Source organism: Aedes albopictus, chromosome 3, assembly GCF_035046485.1.
Source record: "Aedes albopictus strain Foshan chromosome 3, AalbF5, whole genome shotgun sequence".
NCBI lineage: Eukaryota > Metazoa > Arthropoda > Insecta > Diptera > Culicidae > Aedes > Aedes albopictus.
This window is the reverse complement of record NC_085138.1, coordinates 329,856,730-329,865,918: the sequence shown is the minus strand read 5'-3', so window position 1 is coordinate 329,865,918 and position 9,189 is coordinate 329,856,730.

Sequence of the window (9,189 nt, the reverse complement as noted above, 5' to 3'; positions counted from 1 at the left end):
AGGAATTCCTGGAAAAATCTTCGAAGAAATTCTAGGAGGAATTCCTTTGGGGATTGCTTTTGGAATTCCTTCGGGGACTTCTCCTGGAGTTTTTTCGAAGATTTCTCTTGGAATTACGTCAGGGATTCGTCCTGGACTTCCATTGCGAATTTATTATGGAATAGTTTTGGGGATTGCATCTGTAATTCTTTCGAGGATTCCTCTTGGAACTCTTTCGAGACTCCCCCTCCTCCCCCTGCATGTCTTTTTTATGATTCCTTCTAGAAATCGTTTGGGGATTCCTCATCAAATTCCTTAGAAAATTTTCTTTGGAGTTCCTTTGGTGATTTCTGCTGGAATTCTCTGAGATTCTTCCTGTAGTTCCTTCGAGAGTTCTTCCTGGAATTCATTCTGGAATTCTTTCGGGAAATGGTCCTGAAATCCCTTAGGGAATTACGTCTGGAATTCCTCCCGGAATTCTTTCGGAGATTCCTCTTGGAATTCATTCGAGAATGCCTCCTGAAAATTCTTCGGGGATTATTCGAGGATATTTCTGGAATTTCCTTTAGAGATTTTTCAGAGATTCCTCCTGGAATTCCTTTGCGGATTTCTCCTGAACTTCCAACGAGGACTACATCTAGAAGTCCTTTGGGAATTTCTTTGAGGATTTCTCCTCGAATTCGTTCAGGGGATTGTTTCTGGAATTCTTTCGGGGATTTCTCTTTGAATACCTTCGGGCATCTGAGATTTCTCCTGAAATTCAATAGGGGTTGCCTCCTGAAAATTCTTCGGGCCCCAACTAACACACTTGTCACCGAAGAGTCACGGCGGCGCAGGTTTTTGTTGCGCAGAAGTCACAGTGACTTACTTCTAACAAATAAATACTTACTTGCTAGAAGTAGGTCACAGTGACTTTTGCGCAACAAAAACTTGCGCCGCCGTGACTCTTCGGTGACAAGTGTGTTACTTGGGGCATTCCTCCTTGAAATCTTTCTGCAAAAATTCACCCTGGATCCCCATCCGGGGATTTTTCTCCTTCGGAAATTCATTGGAGGATTTCTCTAGGACTTTTTTTTAGGAAATCCTCCTGGAATTCGTTCGAGAATTCCTTCTCAAATTCCTCCTAGAATTCGTTCGGGGATTCCTACTGGAATTTCGATGAGAGATTTTTACAAAAAGGGGAAAGGATTTCCAAGAAGAATCCCCGCAATACCCGCGAGCTTACCGCTTCAGCAGTATCAGCTCTATTCACTCCTCATATGAATGTCAAGTTTCACTAGACTCCAATAAAAATGATCCAGGAGAAATCCTTGAGGAAGCTAAAGAGAAAAACTTGAAGGATCTTCGGGATTGAATCTCTGAAAAAAAAAACTCCATAAGAAACCTCTTGAATGATTCAGGAATACATGTTTAAGAATTCTGCAGGGAATCCCAAAAATAATTTCTGGAGAAGTCTCTGGAAGAATTACGGAGGTTATAAGAGAAAATCTCGGAAAAAAATACCGGAAAGAATCTCTGGAAAAATCCCGAGAGAAATCTAATGGAAGAAAAATCATTAAAAATACTAAGAGGGCTCCTTTTTAGGATTCCGGGAACAATAGCAATGTCATGAAGAATTTCAAGAGAAATCACTTTGAAAATTATTGGAAGGGAAATTTTGCAAGAAATCTATGGAAGACATCAGGATAAATAACAGGAAGAATTCCAAAAAGAATCCGTGGAAAGTTCAAATTTCTGATATAGTTCCAGGAGATTTCACTAAACAATTTTGGAGAATTCCGAAAAGATTATGTGAAAGATATTCCAAAGGAATTCTTAGAAAATTTCTATGAAAATCGGTATAAGAATTTAAAAAAAAATGCCTGATAGAATTTCTGGATAATTTCAAAAAAGGTTTTCTCCTATAAATTCCACGAGAAACCTTCTAAAACACCGTAAGAAATCTTTAGCAGAATTTAGAATTTCCAAGTATAATGCTTGGAGAAATTACTTTGAAAATACAGAAATAATCCTTGAAAAGCAAAGAAGATTCCTGGCTAGCAGAAATCTAAGTGGAAAAATCTCGAATACAATTCGTAGAAGAATTGAAAATATGTATCATTAACAAATTCTTTAAAAACTTCAGGATAGAATCTATAGAAGAATTCATATGAAATTTCTGAAAAAAAAATCCAGGGGAATATAAGTTATTTATTTATTTATTTTTTAATTCATTTTTTTTTATTCATTTATTCATTACCTTATTTATTTGTATATTTGTTGATTTGTTGATTTGCTGATCTGTTGATCTGTTGATTTGTTTATTTGTGTATTTGTGTATTTGTGTATTTGTGTATTTGTGTATTTGTGTATTTGTGTATTTGTGTATTTGTGTATTTGTGTATTTGTGTATTTGTGTATTTGTGTTTGTGTATTTGTGTATTTGTGTATTTGTGTATTTGTGTATTTGTGTATTTGTGTATTTGTGTATTTGTGTATTTGTGTATTTGTGTATTTGTGTATTTGTGTATTTGTGTATTTGTGTATTTGTGTATTTGTGTATTTGTGTATTTGTGTATTTGTGTATTTGTGTATTTGTGTATTTGTGTATTTGTGTATTTGTGTATTTGTGTATTTGTGTATTTGTGTATTTGTGTATTTGTGTATTTGTGTATTTGTGTATTTGTGTATTTGTGTATTTGTGTATTTGTGTATTTGTGTAGTTGTGTATTTGTGTATTTGTGTATTTGTGTATTTGTGTATTTATGTATTTGTGTATTTGTGTATTTGTGTATTTGTGTATTTGTGTATTTGTGTATTTGTGTATTTGTGTATTTGTGTATTTGTGTATTTGTGTATTTGTGTATTTGTGTATTTGTGTATTTGTGTATTTGTGTATTTGTGTATTTGTGTATTTGTGTATTTGTGTATTTGTGTATTTGTGTATTTGTGTATTTGTGTATTTGTGTATTTGTGTATTTGTGTATTTGTGTATTTGTGTATTTTTGTATTTCTGTATTTCTGTATTTCTGTATTTCTGTATTTCTGTATTTCTGTATTTCTGTATTTCTGTATTTCTGTATTTCTGTATTTCTGTATTTCTGTATTTCTGTATTTCTGTATTTCTGTATTTCTGTATTTCTGTATTTCTGTATTTCTGTATTTCTGTATTTCTGTATTTCTGTATTTCTGTATTTCTGTATTTCTGTATTTCTGTATTTCTGTATTTCTGTATTTCTGTATTTCTGTATTTCTGTATTTCTGTATTTCTGTATTTCTGTATTTCTGTATTTCTGTATTTCTGTATTTCTGTATTTCTGTATTTCTGTATTTCTGTATTTCTGTATTTCTGTATTTCTGTATTTCTGTATTTCTGTATTTCTGTATTTCTGTATTTCTGTATTTCTGTATTTCTGTATTTCTGTATTTCTGTATTTCTGTATTTCTGTATTTCTGTATTTCTGTATTTCTGTATTTCTGTATTTCTGTATTTCTGTATTTCTGTATTTCTGTATTTCTGTATTTCTGTATTTCTGTATTTCTGTATTTCTGTATTTCTGTATTTCTGTATTTCTGTATTTCTGTATTTCTGTATTTCTGTATTTCTGTATTTCTGTATTTCTGTATTTCTGTATTTCTGTATTTCTGTATTTCTGTATTTCTGTATTTCTGTATTTCTGTATTTCTGTATTTCTGTATTTCTGTATTTCTGTATTTCTGTATTTCTGTATTTCTGTATTTCTGTATTTCTGTATTTCTGTATTTCTGTTTTTCTGTATTTCTGTATTTCTGTATTTCTGTATTTCTGTATTTCTGTATTTCTGTATTTCTGTATTTCTGTATTTCTGTATTTCTGTATTTCTGTATTTCTGTATTTCTGTATTTCTGTATTTCTGTATTTCTGTATTTCTGTATTTCTGTATTTCTGTATTTCTGTATTTCTGTATTTCTGTATTTCTGTATTTCTGTATTTCTGTATTTCTGTATTTCTGTATTTCTGTATTTCTGTATTTCTGTATTTCTGTATTTCTGTATTTCTGTATTTCTGTATTTCTGTATTTCTGTATTTCTGTATTTCTGTATTTCTGTATTTCTGTATTTCTGTATTTCTGTATTTCTGTATTTCTGTATTTCTGTATTTCTGTATTTCTGTATTTCTGTACATATTCCTGTATTTCTGTATTTCTGTATTTCTGTATTTCTGTATTTCTGTATTTCAGTATTTCTGTATTTCTGTATTTCTGTATTTCTGTATTTCTGTATTTCTGTATTTCTGTATTTCTGTATTTCTGTATTTCTGTATTTCTGTATTTCTGTATTTCTGTATTTCTGTATTTGTGTATTTGTGTATTTGTGTATTTGTGTATTTGTGTATTTGTGTATTTGTGTATTTGTGTATTTGTTTATTTGTTTATTTGTTTATTTGTTTATTTGTTTATTTGTTTATTTGTTTATTTGTTTATTTGTTTATTTGTTTATTTGTTTATTTGTTTATTTGTTTATTTGTGTATTTGTGTATTTGTGTATTTGTTTATTTGTGTATTTGTGTATTTGTTTATTTGTTTATTTGTTTATTTGTTTATTTGTTTATTTGTTTATTTGTTTATTTGTTTATTTGTGTATTTGTTTATTTGTTTATTTGTTTATTTGTTTATTTGTTTATTTGTTTATTTGTTTATTTGTTTATTTGTTTATTTGTTTATTTGTTTATTTGTTTATTTGTTTATTTGTTTATTTGTTTATTTGTTTATTTGTTTATTTGTTTATTTGTTTATTTGTTTATTTGTTTATTTGTTTATTTGTTTATTTGTTTATTTGTTTATTTGTTTATTTGTTTATTTGTTTATTTGTTTATTTGTTTATTTGTTTATTTGTTTATTTGTTTATTTGTTTATTTGTTTATTTGTTTATTTGTTTATTTGTTTATTTGTTTATTTGTTTATTTGTTTATTTGTTTATTTGTTTATTTGTTTATTTGTTTATTTGTTTATTTGTTTATTTGTTTATTTGTTTATTTGTTTATTTGTTTATTTGTTTATTTGTTTATTTGTTTATTTGTTTATTTGTTTATTTGTTTATTTGTTTATTTGTTTATTTGTTTATTTGTTTATTTGTTTATTTGTTTATTTGTTTATTTGTTTATTTGTTTATTTGTTTATTTGTTTATTTGTTTATTTGTTTATTTGTTTATTTGTTTATTTGTTTATTTGTTTATTTGTTTTGTTTGTTTATTTGTTTATTTGTTTATTTGTTTATTTGTTTATTTGTTTATTTGTTTTGTTTGTTTATTTGTTTATTTGTTTATTTGTTTATTTGTTTATTTGTTTATTTGTTTATTTGTTTATTTGTTTATTTGTTTATTTGTTTATTTGTTTATTTGTTTATTTGTTTATTTGTTTATTTGTTTATTTGTTTATTTGTTTATTTGTTTATTTGTTTATTTGTTTATTTGTTTATTTGTTTATTTGTTTATTTGTTTATTTGTTTATTTGTTTATTTGTTTATTTGTTTATTTGTTTATTTGTTTATTTGTTTATTTGTTTATTTGTTTATTTGTTTATTTGTTTATTTGTTTATTTGTTTATTTGTTTATTTGTTTATTTGTTTATTTGTTTATTTGTTTATTTGTTAATTTGTTAATTTGTTTATTTGTTTATTTGTTTATTTGTTTATTTGTTTATTTGTGTATTTGTTTATTTGTGTATTTGTTTATTTGTTTATTTGTTTATTTGTTTATTTGTTTATTTGTTTATTTGTTTATTTGTTTATTTGTTTATTTGTTTATTTGTTTATTTGTTTATTTGTTTATTTGTTTATTTGTTTATTTGTTTATTTGTTTATTTGTTTATTTGTTTATTTGTTTGTTTGTTTATTTGTTTATTTGTTTATTTGTTTATTTGTTTATTTGTTTATTTGTTTATTTGTTTATTTGTTTATGTGTTTATTTGTTTATTTGTTTATTTGTTTATTTGTTTATTTGTTTATTTGTTTATTTGTTTATTTGTTTATTTGTTTATTTGTTTATTTGTTTATTTGTTTATTTGTTTATTTGTTTATTTGTTTATTTGTTTTTTTGTTTATTTGTTTATTTGTTTATTTGTTTATTTGTTTATTTGTTTATTTGTTTATTTGTTTATTTGTTTATTTGTTTATTTGTTTATTTGTTTATTTGTTTATTTGTTTATTTGTTTATTTGTTTATTTGTTTATTTGTTTATTTGTGTATTTGTGTATTTGTTTATTTGTGTATTTGTTTATTTGTTTATTTGTTTATTTGTTTATTTGTTTATTTGTTTATTTGTTTATTTGTTTATTTGTTTATTTGTTTATTTGTTTATTTGTTTATTTGTTTATTTGTTTATTTGTTTATTTGTTTATTTGTTTATTTGTTTATTTGTTTATTTGTTTATTTGTTTATTTGTTTATTTGTTTATTTGTTTATTTGTTTATTTGTTTATTTGTTTATTTGTTTATTTGTTTATTTGTTTATTTGTTTATTTGTTTATTTGTTTATTTGTTTATTTGTTTATTTGTTTATTTGTTTATTTGTTTATTTGTTTATTTGTTTATTTGTTGATTTGTTTATTTGTTTATTTGTTTATTTGTTTATTCGTTTATTGATTTGAAAATCATAATCAGTTCAACTTGTTTTTGTTGTTCAAATATCGGCGTGATTACAATACTCCCCATTTTCGCATTTCAAGCACCTCACTACTACCAAGAAAATTTGAATTCGCTTATAGCGCACGCTGCTCCCAACGGAAAAGCCTCCAGTTTCGCCTTAAATAGGAAAACAAATCTGAATTCCATATCTGCATCTTTCCAGTTGATGGCTGGATAAACAACCAAGCATAATTTATTCCGACGATCGAACATTGAGAGTGAAAAATAATCAAAACAATTATTTGACGAGTCAGAAGATGGTTTTATTTAGAAGATTGAGAAAACTATCATACAACCCTAAATCCTAAGCCGGTTTGCATACTAAGTTCTGTAGACCCTAATAAGACTGGGCCAACTAATAAGAACGTGGGCTTATTGAGGCATACATGAACTCGATAGCATTTTCAAGTCGGCATCAATGGTTTTATGTTTAGGATTTTTGAATCGCTAAAAAACTTTGATAAAATTAAAATTGTTACTTGGGCTGGCAGTTAGTTGTTTTTAATTGCTCTCAAAACAAATCTGCCAGAGAATCGATTGTACAAACACAAAAGAATAAACAAACGAAACAATTACCTTTTGTTCATTTTGACATGTTTTTTTTTCTTTTTTTTTTATGGTTTCAGTAATTTGTGATCCTTCAGGATTATCTTCTTTGATTTCTTCTAACATTCTTTAAAGAATTCCTCCAGAGATTTTCTAAGCACTCTATGGTTTTTTCTATGTTTTCTGGAGGCGTTCTTCGGATATTTAGATTTATTTGGAAATTCCTGCTGGTATTTACCTAATACTTCTTGATAAGTTCAATTTCTCTTCAAATTCCTCCATAAACTCCTTCTGTAATTTCTCCAAGGAATTCTTTTTCTATGAATTCCCAAGGTGATTCCTCCAGAATTTCATATTTGGATTCCATCAGGAATTCCTCCCAGCACTCCTGTAGAATATTCTCATGTAGTTTTTGTAGAGATTTTCCCAAGGATTTCTTGAGAATTCCTTCTGAGTTTTTTTTTTCTATGAAACTCTGATTTTTTTTCCAGAAATCCCGACTAAGATTTCTCCAGTTATTTCTACTAGAATTTCTCCAGGAATTCCTGTTGAGATTCCTTCTGCAATTTCTACAAAAATCTTCATGCTGTTTTTAAGCAATTCTTCCACATATTTCATCTGGAATTCTTCCAGAATTCTTTCGCACATTCACCCTGGATTTTAAAGATTTCTCCAGAAAATACATCGGTTATTCCTCGGGGGATTTCCGAGCATTTGTATCGTAATACCAAGGAATTGCTCTAGCTTTTCTGTTATTGGTGTAACTACTCGACCAACAATTGAAAAGGCATCATCAATATTGCATAAACAAACACGTTTCTGTCGACTTAGGGCCTTCCGAACTCACCTACGCAACTCACCACCATTAACAGAAAGCTACAGGGGATAGACAAAATGATCAGGACAGGCAAAATGTTCATTTTTCAAAAAATGTCCAATTAGCGGTAACTTTTCGAAAAGTGCATCAAATATTCTCAAATTTTCACTGTAAGTAAATCAACTAGTTGTGTATGAGTGGACAAAATTTGGAAAAGATCGGGCTATACAGCACAAAGTTATAAAAATTTTAGAAAAAGGTAGAATTATCCGATAGCCAACTTTGAGCTGTTATATCTCCAGATTCAATGAACCGATTGCAATGAAATTTTGTCCATTTATGACTTACACAATGAGCTCTGAAAAACATTTGACTCAACTTGAAATTATTAACAAGAGAAAAAGTTATAGCGATTTCATTAACCCTCGAGTAATCACGCTGTTGTATTTTGTACAACACGTTGAAAAAATCTCGCTTTTTGTACTCAGCTTTAGCGTGGTGCTGACGCAGGTAGTCAACCACGCTAGTTACGGAAGGTGAATATTATGATTTTTTAGTAAATTGGACTATTTTCAATATGCATCCCATTACTTTCTCAATGATTTGCCGCCAATGTTGTTACTCCCTTTCAAAGCATATCTGTATTCAAGACAATCACAGGAAATTTAAATGAATTATTATTAGCATATTGAATTTTGAAACGATGTTGAAATTTAAGAAAATTTGGTGTTTTATTAGAAAAATAATCTAATCGTTATAATTTTCTATCGTGTAAAAAATTTTAAGTTATGTCAAAAGTTTTTCAATGCTCATTATACAAGTCATAAATAGTCAAAATTTCATTGCATTCGGTTCATTGAATCCGGAGATACAACATCTCAAAGTTGGCTATCGGGTAATTCTACCTTTTTCAAAAATGCTTATAACTTCGTGCAGTATAGCCCGATCTTTTTCAAATTTTGTCCTTGAAACACAAACAGTTGATAAACTTACAGTAAAAATTTGAGAATATTCGATGCACTTTTCGAAAAGTTACAGCTATTTGAAATTTTTTTGAGAAGGGAAAATTTTGCCTGTCCCGATCATTTTGTCTATCCCCTGTAGATGTTTGCGCTTCCTGTTAGTGGCAGTGAGGTGCGTGGGTGGAGCTTAGAAGGCCCCAAGTGAACAGAAATATGTTTGATTACAAAACGTTGATACGGCCTT